The sequence below is a fragment of the Armigeres subalbatus genome, chromosome 1 (genome assembly GCF_024139115.2).
Source record: "Armigeres subalbatus isolate Guangzhou_Male chromosome 1, GZ_Asu_2, whole genome shotgun sequence".
Taxonomy (NCBI): Eukaryota; Metazoa; Arthropoda; class Insecta; order Diptera; family Culicidae; genus Armigeres; species Armigeres subalbatus.
In genome coordinates, this window is record NC_085139.1 from 308,182,339 (window position 1) to 308,198,811 (window position 16,473).

General features: G+C 41.5%; 1 long non-coding RNA gene across 1 annotated transcript; it reads right to left on the minus strand.

Annotated features, from left to right (window-relative positions):
• Positions 1-545: 545 nt before the first annotated feature.
• LOC134217622 (uncharacterized) lies at positions 546-9,624 on the minus strand. Its single transcript, XR_009981111.1, has 3 exons — positions 9,305-9,624; positions 8,990-9,245; positions 546-808 (listed from the first exon to the last, which is right to left on the minus strand). It is a non-coding gene; the product is annotated as an uncharacterized LOC134217622 (long non-coding RNA).
• Positions 9,625-16,473: the final 6,849 nt, after the last annotated feature.

Consider the following 16,473-nt stretch of genomic DNA (forward strand, 5'->3'; position numbering starts at 1 on the left):
AGCGGTATAAATTTATTCCGGATCGACAATACACGTGGGTCTAACGTGTTTCATCAACCCTATAGATACACAGCAAAAAAAATTGTTGAATATTACATCGAAATCGCTGCAACCCGTCGATTCCATCGATTGATGAATATTACACTGCGCGATGTACTCAAGAGCTTGCTGTGTAATAAACAGAATCGATGTGATTTTTCCCGATGTAAAAATTATTCGATGTAATCGAAGTGACGTAAAATGAAAGAACGTAAAATAGTGCGACGTACGTAGCATTCGTTTCATGGATTTTTTTTCGTGGTTTCCTTCAATAATTTGTAATCTAGTTTTTTGGGGATTTGTAAACTTAATACATTTATTATAATCTATATATAAATAAATCTCGCTTAACTTTTCAAAAGGACCTAAGTAACATTTTTTTCATGAATTAATTTGAGTACTGCAATCAAAAGCTTTCATGTTGTTCTGTTGATTGCGCTATTCAAATTAATTCATGAAAAAATGTTACTTAGGTCCTTTTGAAAAGTTAAGCGAGAAATGTCCAATACATCGGTACATATCTTGACGCAGATCTGCAAAGAGGATTTGCCATTAATCCCGTTGCCGTCCGTATAGGTTGCATGCCACGCCGGAAACAGGTTGTTTATTCACAGACTGCATTTCATGAATTATTCGGAATCTAGGTTCCAGGTGGTTCCAGTATCGATCTGCAGACCAATGGTAGCCCATACACTGGATTACCTTCGCCGGAGTGATATTGAGCAATATAGCATGGAAGGCTTCTGCATCCGTAGGCGCTTCAAAACCGCTGAAAATAATGAGTCAAATATGTTTAGCAGTTCTATGCAGATGACCGTCAAAGGTATTGGTATAGAAAAATGTGGATCCAGTAGGAGCCATGTCCCGAGGTGATTAGATGTACTTCTTTAGGCGCTAACGTTGTTTTTAGTTTTTATTTGATTTGTTAAAATCATTTCGATTTTATAAGAAAGAAATTCTGTGATTTCAAATGAATTTTTGGTATTTCGATGCGAAACCTCCTAGAGTAAACTACGTTTGTAGTTGATAGATTCCGAATGCAACCAACATGGGAATGAAAAAATCTTCATGAAATCCGAAAGAAATTCTATCTTTAATCTGGTAAGATTAATTATCGAATTGTAGTTCCGAAGGCAATTTTTTAGATTCTGAAGGAAATCCATTGAATACGAAGGAAAGCTTACAGGAATGGAATCGTTTCTGGATCTAATGAATCTCTGAACTTCTGAAGGGATTTTTTTAAATCTTGGAACTATCTGGGATTTTGAACGGAATCTTCATAAGAATCCGAAGGGTTTCTTTCTAGGATTCCTGAGGAAATACTTCTGGGATTCCTGAGGGCATCCAGAGAGTATACTCCTAACATTCCTACGCCATTCTTTCTGAGATTCCTGAAAAATCCTTCTGGGATTACTGAGAACATCCTTCTATGATTCCTGAGGGGATTTTTCTGGGAATGATGAGGGTATACTTCCGGAATCCCTGAGGAAATCCTTCTGGGATTCCTGAGAGAATGCAGAGAGTATACTTCTAAGATTGCTACGCGATTCCTTCTGAGATTCATGAGAGAATCCTTCTGGAATTTGTGAGGGGATCCTTCTGGGAATCCTGAAAGAATTCCTTCTGGGATTCCTTTGATAATCTTTTCGAGATTCATGGGGAAATTCTTCTGGGATTCCCGGGAAAATCTGTCTGGAATTCCTTTTGGTATCCTTTTGGGGTTCCTTAGATCTTTCGAGATCGTTCTGGAATTCCTGAGGAAATCCTTCTGGGAATTTTGAGAGAATTCTGCTGGCATTCGTTAGGGAATTCTTCTGAGATTCCTGAGAGAATCCTTCTGGAATTCGTAACGGGATTCATGAAAGAATCCTATTGGGATACCTTAGATAATCTTTCCTAGATTCCTGAGGAAATCCTTCTGAGATTTCTAAAGGAATCCTTCTGGGAATCCTGAGTGTTTACTTCTAGGCTCGTTTCTAGGATTCTTATGCGATTCCTTCCGAGAATCCTTCTGGAATTCGTGAGGGAATCCTTCTGGGATTCTTGGAAGAATCCCTCTGGGATTCCTGGAAGAATCCCTCTGGGATCCTCCTTCTGGAATTCGTGAGGGAATCCTTCTGGGATTCTTGGAAGAATCCCTCTGGGATTCCTGGAAGAATCCCTCTGGGATTCCTGAAAGAATCCTTTTACGGTTCCTTCTTCCTTATTTATTCGGAGATGGCTTTTCAGTCTTGACAAAATCAAAACACTGTTATTTAATCTTGTCCAACGTTTCGGTCCGTTTGGGACCTTCCTCAGGGACTCAATTCTTACAGGTTTATCCTCAACTGTGGTTCTGCTGAACCATTGATTGTCATGAGGTCATGATTTTCCCACATAAACGAGAATGGTGATCGATCTTGTGCCAGGCACTGAATTCCAACGAACGATAAACGGAAAGGGTTTTACCATAAACGCGGTGCTCGAACCGTTCGAATCATTAAACTACAGTCGAAATTAATAGTCCTTCTTCCTTAGACAATCTTTTCGAGATTTCTGAGAAAATCCTTCTGGGATTCGATCCGAAAATCCTTCTGGGATGGGAGAGTATACTTCTAGGATTCCTACGCGATTCCTTCAGAGATTCCTGAAAGAATCCATCTGGAATTCGCGAGGGAATCCATCTGAGATTCTTGGAAGAATCCTGCTGGGATTCCTGAAAGAATCCTTTTGGAGTTCCTCAGATAATCTTTTTGAGATTCCTGAGAAAATCCTTCTGGGATTCCTGAGGGAGTCCAGAGAGTGTACTTCTAAGATTCTTTCGTGAATACTTCTGTGATTCCTGAGGATTTTTTGGGAATCCTGAGATATTCCTTCTGAGATTCCCTAGGGAATGCTTCTGGAATTCCTTAGAAAATATTTCTGATATTCCTAAGTTAATCCTTCTGGGATTCCTGAGGGAATCTTTCTGGGACTCATGAGTAAATACGTATAGGAATCCCAAGCGATTTTGTCTGACATTCCTTAGGATTTTTTTAGGAGATTTATAGATTCTGCGATTTCTAAGATAATCCTTCTAGAACTCCGGAGGGAATGCTGCTGGTAATCCGAAAGCAATATTTTTGAGATTCCTGAGAAAATCTTTCTAGGACTCATGAGAAAATACTTCAGGATTTTTTGAGGAAATCCTTCTGGGATTCGTGTCGAAATCCTTCTGCTATTACTCTGGATTTTTTTGGGATTTCTGAAGGTTTTCCTTCGGGAAAAAAAGTTTTCCTTCGTGAATCCCAAAAGATTTTCATTCGGCAATCTCAAAAGGCTTTCTTTCGGGAATCCCGAAAGGATTCCCGTCGGAATCCCGAAAGGATGCCCGTAGGAATCTCGAAAGGATTCCCGTAGGAATGCCGAAAAGATTCCCGTAGGAATGCCGAAAGGATTCCCGTCGGAATCGTAAAATCGAATCCTCCTGAGTAGTATGATGAACTCTTCAAATGTTGAAAAATCACTTTAATAAAGATCAAAAAAGAATCCATCTGAGATTCCAAATAAAATCTTTCTGAAAATTCAAATGGAATGCTCCTGGGATTCCTCCTTCCCTTTCTAGAATTCCAAATCGGATTATTCTGTGATTTCAAATATAAGGTTCCTGGAATTCTTTGTGGAATCGTCGATTTTGAACGGAAGTCTCCTGGGATTTCAAATCGAATCTTGCTGGAGCTTCTAAATGAAATCTTTATGCGATTTAAAATGAAACTCCTGGGGTTCTAAATGGAATCATTTTGGGATTCCAAATGGATTTCTTCTCGGATTTCAAATGGAAGGTTCCAAGGATTTTAAATGGAATCATAAATTCCGAACGGTATCCAGAGATTTCGAATATAATACTCATGGACTTCCAGATCCTGGAATTCAAAACCGAAAATCCTTCAAGAATTCCTCCGGAAATTCCTCCATGAATTCCTCAAGCTGTTCTTTCAGGAATTCTTCTGGAAGTTTCACAGGAATTCTCCGGAAGTTCCTCCAGAAATCTCGAAGAGTTCCTCCAGGAATCCCACCGGAAGCTCCTCCAGGAATCCCTAGAGAAGTTCCTCCAGGAAGTTCATCCTGGAGTTCCTCCGGAAGTTCATCCAGGAGTACCTCTGGAAGTTCCTCTGGAAATTTCTCCGGAAGTTTTTCCAGGGATTCCTCAAATAGTCTCCTCTGGAAGTTCCTCCAGGAGTTTCTCTGGATGTTCCTCCAGGAATTCCTCCGGAAGTTCCTTCAGGGATTCCTCCGAAACTTCCTTCAGGGATTCCTCCTGAAATTCCTTCAGAAATTCCTCCAGGACATCCTCTGGAAATTCCCCCAGAAATTCCTTTTGAAGTTCCCCCAGGAATTCCTCCGGAAGTTCCTCCAGGAATTCCTCCGGAAGTTCGTTCAAGAATTCCTCCGGAAGTTCCTCCAGGAATTCCTCCGGAAGTTCCTCCAGGAATACCTCCGGAAGTTCCTCCAGGAATACCTCCGGAAGTTCCTCCAGGAATACCTCCGGAGGTTCCTCCAGGAATACCTCCGGAAGTTCCTCCAGGAATACCTCCGGAAGTTCCTCCAGGAATTCCTCCGGAAGTTCCTCCAGGAATTCCTCCGGAAGTTCCTCCAGGAATTCCTCCGGAAGTTCCTCCAGGAATTCCTCCGGAAGTTCCTCCAGGAATTCCTCCGGAAGTTCCTCCAGGAATTCCTCCGGAAGTTCCTCCAGGAATTCCTCCGGAAGTTCCTCCAGGAATTCCTCCGGAAGTTCCTCCAGGAATTCCTCCAGAAGTTCCTCCAGGAATTCCTCGGAAGTTCCTCCAGGAATTCCTCCGGAAGTTCCTCCAGGAATTCCTCCGGAAGTTCCTCCAGGAATTCCTCCGGAAGTTCCTCCAGGAATTCCTCCGGAAGTTCCTCCAGGAATTCCTCAGAGCTCCTCCAGGAATTCCTCCGGAAGTTCCTCCAGGAATTCCTCCGGAAGTTCCTCCAGGAATTCCTCCAGGCTCCTCCAGGAATTCCTCCGGAAGTTCCTCCAGGAATTCCTCCGGAAGTTCCTCCAGGAATTCCTCCGGAAGTTCCTCCAGGAATTCCTCCGGAAGTTCCTCCAGGAATTCCTCCGGAAGTTCCTCCAGGAATTCCTCCGGAAGTTCCTCCAGGAATTCCTCCGGAAGTTCCTCCAGGAATTCCTCCGGAAGTTCCTCCAGGAATTCCTCCGGAAGTTCCTCCAGGAATTCCTCCGAAACTTCCTCCAGGAATTCCTCCGAAACTTCCTCCAGGAATTCCTCCGAAACTTCCTCCAGGAATTCCTAAGGAAGTTCCTCCGGAAGTTCCTCCAGGAATCCCTCCGGAAGTTCCTCCAGGAATCCCTCCGGAAGTTCCTCCAGGAATCCCTCCGGAAGTTCCTCCAGGAATTCCTGGATGAACTTCCGGAGGGATTTCTGGAGGAACTTCCGGAGCAATTCCTGGAGGAACTTCCGGAGCAATTCCTGGAGGAACTTCCGGAGCAATTCCTGGAGGAACTTCCGGAGGAATTTCTGGAGGAACTTCCGGAGGAATTTCTGGAGGAACTTCCGGAGGAATTTCTGGAGGAACTTCCGGAGGAATTCCTGGAGGAACTTCCGAGCAATTCCTGGAGGAACTTCCGGAGCAATTCCTGGAGGAACTTCCGAGCAATTCCTGGAGGAACTTTCGGAGCAATTCCTGGAGGAACTTCCGGAGCAATTCCTGGAGGAACTTCCGGAGCAATTCCTGGAGGAACTTCCGGATCAATTCCTGGAGGAACTTCCGGATCAATTCCTGGAGGAACTTCCGGAGCAATTCCTGGAGGAACTTCCGGAGGAATTCCTGGAGGAACTTCCGGAGGAATTTCTGGAGGAACTTCCGGAGGAATTTCTGGAGGAACTTCCGGAGGAATTTCTGGAGGAACTTCCGGAGGAATTTCTGAAGGAACTTCCGGAGGAATTCCTGGAGGAACTTCCAGAGGAATTCCTGGAGGAACTTCCGGAGGAATTCCTGGAGGAACTTCCGGAGGAATTCCTGGAGGAACTTCCGGAGGAATTCCTGGAGGAACTTCCGGAGGAATTCCTGGAGGAACTTCCGGAGGAATTCCTGGAGGAACTTCCGGAGGAATTCCTGGAGGAACTTCCGGAGGAATTCCTGGAGGAACTTCCGGAGGAATTCCTGGAGGAACTTCCGGAGGAACTTCCGGAGGAATTCCTGGAGGAACTTCCGGAGGAATTCCTGGAGGAACTTCCGGAGGAATTCCTGGAGGAACTTCCGGAGGAATTCCTGGAGGAACATCCGGAGGAATTCCTGGAGGAACTTCCGGAGGAATTCCTGGAGGAACTTCCGGAGGAATTCCTGGAGGAACTTCCGGAGGAATTCCTGGAGGAACTTCCGGAGGAATTCCTGGAGGAGCTTCCGGAGGAATTCCTGGAGGAACTTCCGGAGGAATTCCTGGAGGAACTTCCGGAGGAATTCCTGGAGGAACTTCCGGAGGAATTCCTGGAGGAACTTCCGGAGGAATTCCTGGAGGAACTTCCGGAGGAATTCCTGGAGGAACTTCCGGAGGAATTCCTGGAGGAACTTCCGGAGGAATTCCTGGAGGAACTTCCGGAGGAATTCCTGGAGGAACTTCCGGAGGAATTCCTGGAGGAACTTCCGGAGGAATTCCTGGAGGAACTTCCGGAGGAATTCCTGGAGGAACTTTCGGAGGAATTCCTGGAGGAACTTCCGGAGGAATTCCTGGAGGAACTTCCGGAGGAATTTCTGGAGGAACTTCCGGAGGAATTCCTGGAGGAACTTCCGGAGGAATTCCTGGAGGAACTTCCGGAGGAATTCCTGGAGGAACTTCCGGAGGAATTCCTGGAGGAACTTCCGGAGGAATTCCTGGAGGAACTTCCGGAGGAATTCCTGGAGGAACTTCCGGAGGAATTCCTGGAGGAACTTCCGGAGGAATTCCTGGAGGAACTTCCGGAGGAATTCCTGGAGGAACTTCCGGAGGAATTCCTGGAGGAACTTCCGGAGGAATTCCTGGAGGAACTTCCGGAGCAATTCCTGGAGGAACTTCCGGAGCAATTCCTGGAGGAACTTCCGGAGGAATTCCTGGAGGAACTTCCGGAGGAATTCCTGGAGGAACTTCCGGAGGAATTCCTGGAGGAACTTCCGGAGGAATTCCTGGAGGAACTTCCGGAGGAATTCCTGGAGGAACTTCCGGAGGAATTCCTGGAGGAACTTCCGGAGGAAATCCTGGAGGCGCTTCTGGAGGAACTTCCGAAGGGATTTCGGGAGGAATTTCTGGTGGAATTTACGGAAGAACGTCCGGAGGTATTTCTAGATGAAGTTTCGGTGAAATTCCTGGAGGATCTTCCGGAGGATTTCCTGGAGGAGCTTCTGGAGGAACTTCCGAAGGGATTTCGGGAGGAATTTCAGGTGGAATTTACGGAAGAACGTCCGGAGGTATTTCTAGATGAAGTTTCGGTGAAATTTCTGGAGGATCTTCCGGAGGAGTTTTTGGAGGTAGTTTTGAAGGAAAATCTGGAGAAACCCAGAAGAAATTCTTGAAGGGACTTCCAAAGGAATTCTTAGAGGAACTTCCGGAACACATTATTAAAATTAAAAAAAAAGGAACTTCCGGAGGAATATTTGGAGAGACTTACGGAGAAATTTCTGAATAGACCGGACGAATTTCTGGAGGACTTTTCGAAGAATTTTCTGGAGAAACTTCCGGAAAATTTTCTGGAAGTACTCAAGGAGGAATGTCCAGGGGAATTACCTGAAGAACTATAGGGGAGGTTTTCGAATCGCGCCGGAGACTAAAACAAGGTGATTGACTTTCGTGCCTGTTGTTCAACATACATTTTTTTTAATTATGAGCAATAGTCCAGCGGGTGGACGGGGTATCTAAAACTGACCAGAACCTGTTCACGTGGTATATGGAGAGCCCCTTATAAGACCGGTCGTAGTCCTCTACGGACATGCAACTTGGACCATGCTCGAGGAGGACTTACAGTCACTCGGAATATTTGAGACGCCCGTCTCTCAGAACAGTCTTTGGCGGTGTGCAAGAAGACGGTGTGTGGCGGCGAAGGATTAACCACGAGCTTGCTCAGCTCTACGGAAAACCCAGTATCCAGAAGGTAACTTAAGCCGGAAGGGTACGATGGGCAGGGCATGTTTCAAGAATGCCGGGCATTAACCTTGCAAAGATGGTGTTCGCTTCCGATCTGGCAGGTTATAAGACGGCGTGGAGCGCAGCGAGCGAGGTGGGCTGACCAGGCACAGAACGGCTTGGCGAGCGTGGAGCGCATTCGAGGATGGAGAGAAGCGACCTCGAACCGTGTATTGTAGCATCAAATTATTGATACTGTTATCTGTTTAGATGTGAGCTGAATAAATGAAAATGAAATCGCAAAAGATTCACACAAAGTACAGTGAGAATACGTAAAGGATTTCCGTCGGAATATCTAAAAGCTTCCTGTCGGCATATCTATAGAGGCGTATTTGCGCCGTTGTCTTTGAAGGATTCCCATTGAAAGCCGTAAAAAAACTTAGGGCTAAAATCATAGGGTTTCTAATGTCTTCTACTCACAAAACAATCCCTGGGCATTGAGCATCTTTACTCAAAACTGTTGTATGTACATATACATAAGGGCGAGATACGTAACGTGGCCTCCTAAAGAAAGTCCCAAACGCAATCGAATGGAACAGCGGCGGTAACGGCAGAATTTGAGAGAAAATATATGGACTTTCTATCAAATTCTGCCGTTACCGTGGCCGGCCCTTTCCATTGAGTTCGGGGCTGAAATTCTTCTTGTATTAATGTCTTCGAATACGTTTAGAAAACCTTTTCCAGATCAGATACGAAGTCGGCCTTTTTCTCGTGCCGTCCGCCGACCAGGCAAGCACTAGGCGACAGACTGGAAAAATAGACTTTACTCCTTCGATCCGGATTATGGCCAGTACTTACGTTATTTCACAAGCAAAGCTAGTTGCGCAGACTAAATATTTCCGTTGACAGTTTTCCGGAATCCTTTCCATCAAGGAGACGAAGTCAATGCAATTTTTATTAGGAGTGATTCCTGCTGAACTGATCTGTACTACGATCCCGGTTAATTATTGTTGTGGAGCGAGTCCTTGCTGTATGTTCAGGTTGCCTTATCCGATGTTCCGACGGCAAGTCCGATGGTCGTTTCAAAGTTGTCGTGAGTCAATCCTGGCTGAACCTGTTAAATATTAGAATATATAAATTAGCTGTATTATAAAATATGAAATGAAAACCTACCGAAATATATGAATATGCGGAATAAACACCAATGCCAATGAATGCACTACCGGCAACGGTGACGCTTTCTGTTTTGCTGGCAGAGAACCCAGAGAACCGTTCTTCTTGTGAGGAATCATACCGAGAACAAACTAACATCCGCAGCAGCTCAAGTACGACTACACAGGGTAAAATCTTCAAGGAGTTGTTACTATTACTACTTATCATATTACTTAATTTAACTTCTGTTTAACTTGTTAATTTATTTAACTCGCAAATTGAGAAAGAAAGTTCTTTCGAGCGAAAAATAAACATGGCGCCTTGCCGCCGGAAGAAACCACGCAGTGTCAGTCTGAACAGGGTTGCGAGATTTAAAATTAATTTCCAATGATTGCAAAATTACATCAATTCTGTGTGATATTGCGATTTGCAAATAAAATTAGCATTGCATACAACCTGCAAGCAACTTGCACAGGAACGAGCTGTCAAAATTCATGCTGATTCGTCTGTTTTAGGCGTGTTATTCATTGGATTCACGTTAGTTTTAGCTTGATGTGTACATCAGAGCAGTGGTGCTATCATATTTTACTTACTTTTCAGGGGAAGTATGTCAAACATTGGCACTTTATTTATTAGTTTTATGATACTTTCCTGTAAAAAAATAACTTTCTATCACAATATCTTAAATGTGGAGTAAGAGCTCATTATATTTTGCTTAAATAGAATGACAAATCATAACGACTTCAATTATAACATAATCTTCTTAGAAGATAAAATAGCCAGTAACACTGTATGCAAGATTTTTTGCATGTTTGCTGCAACTTCGTGCATTTGGCGAACTCAACGCAAACTGCAATATTAACACAAACCATATTCAATCAATGGGTTGCATTTGTTGCGATGTAATTTTAACTAATATCTGCAATTAATATTCCATAAGAAATATGTAATGTGTAATGATGATTTAGGTTTTGTGTAATTTGAAGAGCGATGTAGGATTACATTGAAACAATGTTATTTTGCATATTAAATTTTTGTTTACATAGGTTTTTTTAGTGAATCGTTTTGATTACGTCGATGGACATTACATTTTTATTTGCTGTGTAGTGGAATATATAGATGAGCGAAGATAAATCCTCTGTCTCCAAACGAACTGTCAAACGTGTCTCCAAACGAGCATGACGTCACGATTTTAATGGAAACGTTAAGGGCTGTGACGTCATATGCGCGTGTACACGGGTAAAAAAATCGACTCAGCCATGCTTTCGCTCATCTATAGATTCTACTATCTATAATCAACCCTATAGATAGTGGAATATATAGATGAGCGAAGATAAATCCTCTGTCTCCAAACGAACTGTCAAACGTGTCTCCAAACGAGCATGACGTCACGATTTCAATGGAAACGTTAAGGGCTGTGACGTCATATGCGCGTGTGCACGGGCAAAAAAATCGACTCAGCCATGCTTTCGCTCATCTATAGATTCTACTATCTATAATCAACCCCCATTTCTATAAACGAACCACGTTAAATCCACAAGAAATAAAACTTGAATTGATACCACTTGAAAACATGGGTATCATGACGTGTTTTACACGTTATTATTCCTCGTACTGATTAGTGACGATAATAACATGGCGCCTGACAAATATTTCTGCTGTAAGTGAGCGAATGAGTTATTATCATCGAAATATTTTTTTCAATTCCTCGGTCAAAACTAATAATTGTGCAAAAAAGGGTAAGTTTATTCTCATGTTTAATTGGATAAATCATTTTGATGCATAATAACATTTTTAGGTAAACTGCAAAACGGTAACTAATCATCGTCAATCAAAAAAATATGGACCCGCTAAGCAATACGATACTTTTACGGCAATAGGTAATACTTGGTAATACCTTTATTATGAGCTGCTCTACCATCTATAAGTTCCACGGAGAAAAGCCGGTAAATCCCGCGGAAATTTTTCAACTTCACACCATGACTTTGGAAGCATTAAAGATTGCTGTAAATATATTTCGAAACAAGTGACAATGAACTTATTCACATCTAAGGCTTAAATAAATAAATGTTCAACCAGCAGGTTCTATAAATGCGTTTAATTGTTTTAAAATAAGCATATATTTTGAAAGTAATGAATAATCTGAAAGGATACGTTCTGGTGTTTAGCCACAAAAGAACAGAAGGAATTCGTGGCAATTTAACGTGTTTTTCATTATTATTCTTCATGAAGTTCAATTTAATCGTTCGTTCTATATTTTGACATTTGGGACTGGATTTACACGTTATTTCGCCATGCTTCTCAATTAGTGAAAAATCACGTGTAAAACCATTAGCATAAGCGTGTAGAATATTGTCAGTGTAGTTAATTTCAAACAAATTTTTGGTTGAAATATGCACAAGCAAAATTTTAGTTTGAATCAACCATCCACGTTGGTTGAAACAACCTAAGATTTAAAGCTGAATGATTTAGGGTTGTGCAGTTAACTTCAACAAAATTTTGTTTGAAACAACCATGAACTTGGTTGTTTGAAATGACAGCTGAAGCAACAAACATGGAATATGGTTGTTTCCAACTAAGAAAAACTGTTTGTAATAAACAAAATTCAATTTGAAACAAACAAAATTTTAGTTGCAAATACCTACTGTTTTCTTGTTTGCTTCGTATTTTCAATAGAATTTCAATAATAAGAAAGCATGAATGGTTATTTTTATAATATAAAAGGAACATTTAATAAATAATTAAATAAAATTATACATAAAATTGTATACAACATCAATCAACACATTTAATTTCTTGTGGGGTCTGTTTCTGAAGCTAAAACGGTGCCATACCGGTTAGCAATTTTACCAGGTCATCAAGCGGAAAGTTTCTTTGAAAAAATGTTTGATCTGAAATCGAAAGGCAGCATTGTATAAATATTGTTTAAATATCAGACAGTTATTGGTCCTACCTTTCGGAACAAACTATAACAAAAAGCACTTTGATCGGGGCTCAGGAGATATGTTTTTTACGACAGTCATACGGGGTGTTATTTTGTGGCACTGATAGGTACTCATGGCTCCTGAAATAAATAAGAACGGCACTTTGTTGCATTGTTGCATATTGACGAGAAATTAACCAATTTGGATGCTTACCTTTTGAATATTAGGTCTCGTCAGGACCAAGAAAAACAAAAATGGAGGTGGAGCAATAAACACAACGTAAAATTTTCACTAACAACCATCTTATTTATTTTTTAGACAACATAAAATATTGTTGAAACAACCATTAGGCTTTCAGCGATCGTGTACGTACACGCACGTTTCACTCACACTTTTACTAGGTTTGTTTGCAACCACGAGCAGCTGTCACGGCAAAATCAAATGGGATTGTTTGCAACCACGAACCTGCGTTCGTGTTGGTGAGAAATGCCGGCGAGACCCTAATAGATATTAGTTTGAGACAAAAAAAACACTAGTTTCAAACAATCATTTTCTTTGGGTTGTTGTGCGCTGAAATAACTGTTTGATTTAAAGTAAAACCACGTAAAACGTTATCTTTAAGCAACAAATATTTTGTTAAAAACAACCATAATTTTAGTTTGAATTTCAACCAACAGAGTGGTTGTTTTAAACTAAACAAATTATTCTGCGTGACCCAGCAAATTGAAAAAAATCACCACGCGTTTAAATGGGCCACTCACAGTCACACGGTATGGCGCGAACTGAGCAGCCTCTCAGAGCGACTTGTGAGTGGATGAATGCGAAATTGATCAATCAATAAGCAAAAACTGCCGCTATGAAACGAACAGATCGAGCCACCGTAGACATGTTCTGTCAAAACAACACGAATAGAAATATGCGTATACAGTGTCGCCGTTGTTTTGATGTGGTGAGTGCAAAATGAGTTACCTTGATTGATCCATTGAATGGTCGGTGTTGGAACTGAATTTTCGGCTGCACCCAGTCGCACTCACCACGGCGGCGATGAAGGCGACTGCAGATTATACTGAGATCCATGTTTTTCACTGCATTGACTGTGAAATATTTCTACCCTGCAGCCGACATATAAAATTGTATTTTTTCGATCAGTTGTCAAATCTCCTGTATATAATGCCAACTAACAACCTTTTATGCTACGTTTTGACAAGGCAAGTAATTTATTCAACTTAATTGATTTGAATTGACTGGCAAAAGGGTAAACATGTTCAACTTTCTTTTAATTTAAGTGAGTGAGAAAATCCACAAATAAATACCTACTGAGGATGTTTTCAAATGTGTGAATTGACATAACTTGAGCTTTCTCAAAAGCTCATTTCCAGCAGTATTGTTGAAACAATAATATTTCGTTATTGATATTATGTTACCAAATCTTGTTAAAACAATAATTTTTGTCATATTTTCAATAAAAAGTAAACAGTTAAAAACAACAATCCCATTTTTTAATTCAATGTAAACAGTTTTCTGTCCGTGTATGAAAATTGAGGTTTTAACAGTAACGATAAATGAGTAAAGATCCCCGTGTATGTAGGAAATAGAACAGTAAATCGATAATAATATAGCTTCATTTGAAGACTTATAGCTTCATATAAAGCTTCATATAAAGACAAGGATTGGGAAGAAATGATGGCCTCGGCATTAAAAAGGGGTGCAAAGCGGTCCCATTCGGAAAAGACGTTTGCTTGGAAACTCATCCGAACCAGCCGAAAACATACAAATGGCGTTCAAGACCTGAACATTATTAGCAAAAATATTTGGACACAGCGCCGTAGCGAGCGGTTAGCTGGGCTGACCCCCGCTATGGGCGCCAGCCCTCAGGGGGGGCGCCAAAATCAAGAATTACAGTATGAGAAACAGACCATTTTCATTCATTCCGTGTCGAGACAGTTGTGGTCTTGTACCTCAGGGTCCTTGCTGAGATTTTTTCTAGCGCTGATTTTTTTTTTACCGTGTGAAAGTGTCGTTGAAGGATCCTTAGCTTATAGACTAGGAAGCGGAGCTCATTTGCGATTGAGTATCCGTGGAAAAAGTTTTCACGTGTTTTCTTTAAAAAAAAATCACGCTTGCGCAGCGTCAGTCGTGCGCATCCGACGAGCTGAACAACATCGGTGCCCCCCGCACCGCCTGTCTCCGTGGTGCGCTTCGGTTAACCAGTCAACAGCAGTCGATCAATGAGAATTGGCCCTGACGAAAGCGAGAAAACAAAATGGGGGCCGGCTGATGCTTTTTTATTTCACCCAGCAAGGGATATAGGACGTCAATTTAAAAATGTTTATTAAAGCGTTAAAACACATTTTAGCCTAAAATTGTTGACTTTTTTGGGTTAGAAATTTAAATTACTATTACTACTTACTTTAATTTAAACACGAAAGTTGAATTATTTTGATTAAAAAAACATGTGTAGATGAGGAGCCTAACATGTAGTTTTTCAAAATTCTAACCCTACGTATTTTAAAGTTTTCAACATATCACCACAGAGAACAGACGTTGAAGCCGAGGTTGAAGCTGCACTCGCTATGTTGTGATAACTTTTTACTGTTCATTTTGAAATAACTTGGAATGTCGCCGTTATCCCGTGCATAATCAGCGCTAGCGTCATCAAGAAATGCCACTGTGCGCTAGTGTCGTAATGCATGCAAGAGTATAGCAGCGCCATCGTGTTGTCAAAATGAGATTGTGAGTTGCAATGTCGACGTCATTGGCGTTGCGGTTTGGTTTATTTGTTTACACTTGTTTTGCAAGAAATTTTGTTCGAGCCTCCATGTCTGTTCTCTGTGATATCACTGTTAATAACATTTTAAAAGCATTTTAAAATATACTTCCTATACTTCACCATGTTGAAAAACAGTGATTTCACGCACACGTCCGTCGCCGCTAGATGGGAACAGCGCGGCTGCGTCAAAGCGAATAGTATTTATACTCAATCCAGTTGAAACCCGAAATTGGGTGCTAGCGAAGTTGGATTTTTCTCACAATCCGTACGTTAAACCTAATGGGCCAAACACAATGGATACGTTTGCGTGCGTTTTGACAGTTTTTCCATGGGAAACTGTCAAAACGCACGCAAACGTATCAATTGTGTTTGGCCCATAACTTCGGAAGTGGTGCGCTGAATAGCGCTTCGCGATATGAAAACAGCGCACCACTTCCGAAGTTAGGTTTAACGTACGGATTGTGAGAAAAATCCAACTTCGCTATCCCCCAATTCCGGGTTTCAACTGGATTGAGAATATTTTCATTGGCAGTCGATCATCTCCACCATCGCAGCCCAAGCCAACTGTTCGCTGTGTGCGGGTAGAGAGAAGACCAACACATACACCAGCAGCCGAATTCCGGTCAAAAAATCTCTTGTAAGAAAAGAAATTCTCGAAGAGATTTTCAAAATTTTCTTGTTTTGGAATTCCGACGAAAGTGTGGAAGAAATTTTTTGACAGATGAAAAAGAAAACGAGAATTTAAATTTCTTCCAAATTTTTGTGGGAGAAATTGAATAAGAGATTTTTCTGGGATGAAATTCAAAGGCATAAAATGTGTCTTTACTTCCCATAATGAGTGTGAAATAATGTGGGATATATTCTTGGTTCCATCCATTGTACGTAATTTCCACTAACGATACATACTCATGCAATGGCAAGCATAGAAAAGCTTCCAATAAATAACTATGGAAATGCTAAATAGAACGCTAAGTTAAAAATCAGGCCAAACTCCAGTTGCAATGTAGTGCCATTGTAAGGGAAGAAGAATCGAGTTTGATTGATCATTTGATTACAATTTTATCAAGGCAAACATTCCAAAACAACCAAATACTTTAAATATGTATCATGGTTTGTGCACAACCAACTATCACAATAAAAAGTACGCAGATTTCAAAAACAAAGCTAAAGCTAAGCTAAAGCTAAGCTGAAGCTAAGCTAAAGCTAAGCTAAAGCTAAGCTAAAGCTAAGCTAAAGCTAAGCTAAAGCTAAGCTAAAGCTAAGCTAAAGCTAAGCTAAAGCTAAGCTAAAGCTAAGCTAAAGCTAAGCTAAAGCTAAGCTAAAGCTTAGCTAAAGCTAAGCTAAAGCTAAGCTAAAGCTAAGCTAAAGCTAAGCTGAAAGTTGCTAAAGCTAGCTAAAGCTAGCTAAAGCTAAGCTAAAGCTAAGCTAAAGCTAAGCTAAAGCTAGCTAAAGCTAGCTAAAGCTAAGCTAAAGCTGCTAAAGCTGCTAAAGCTAAG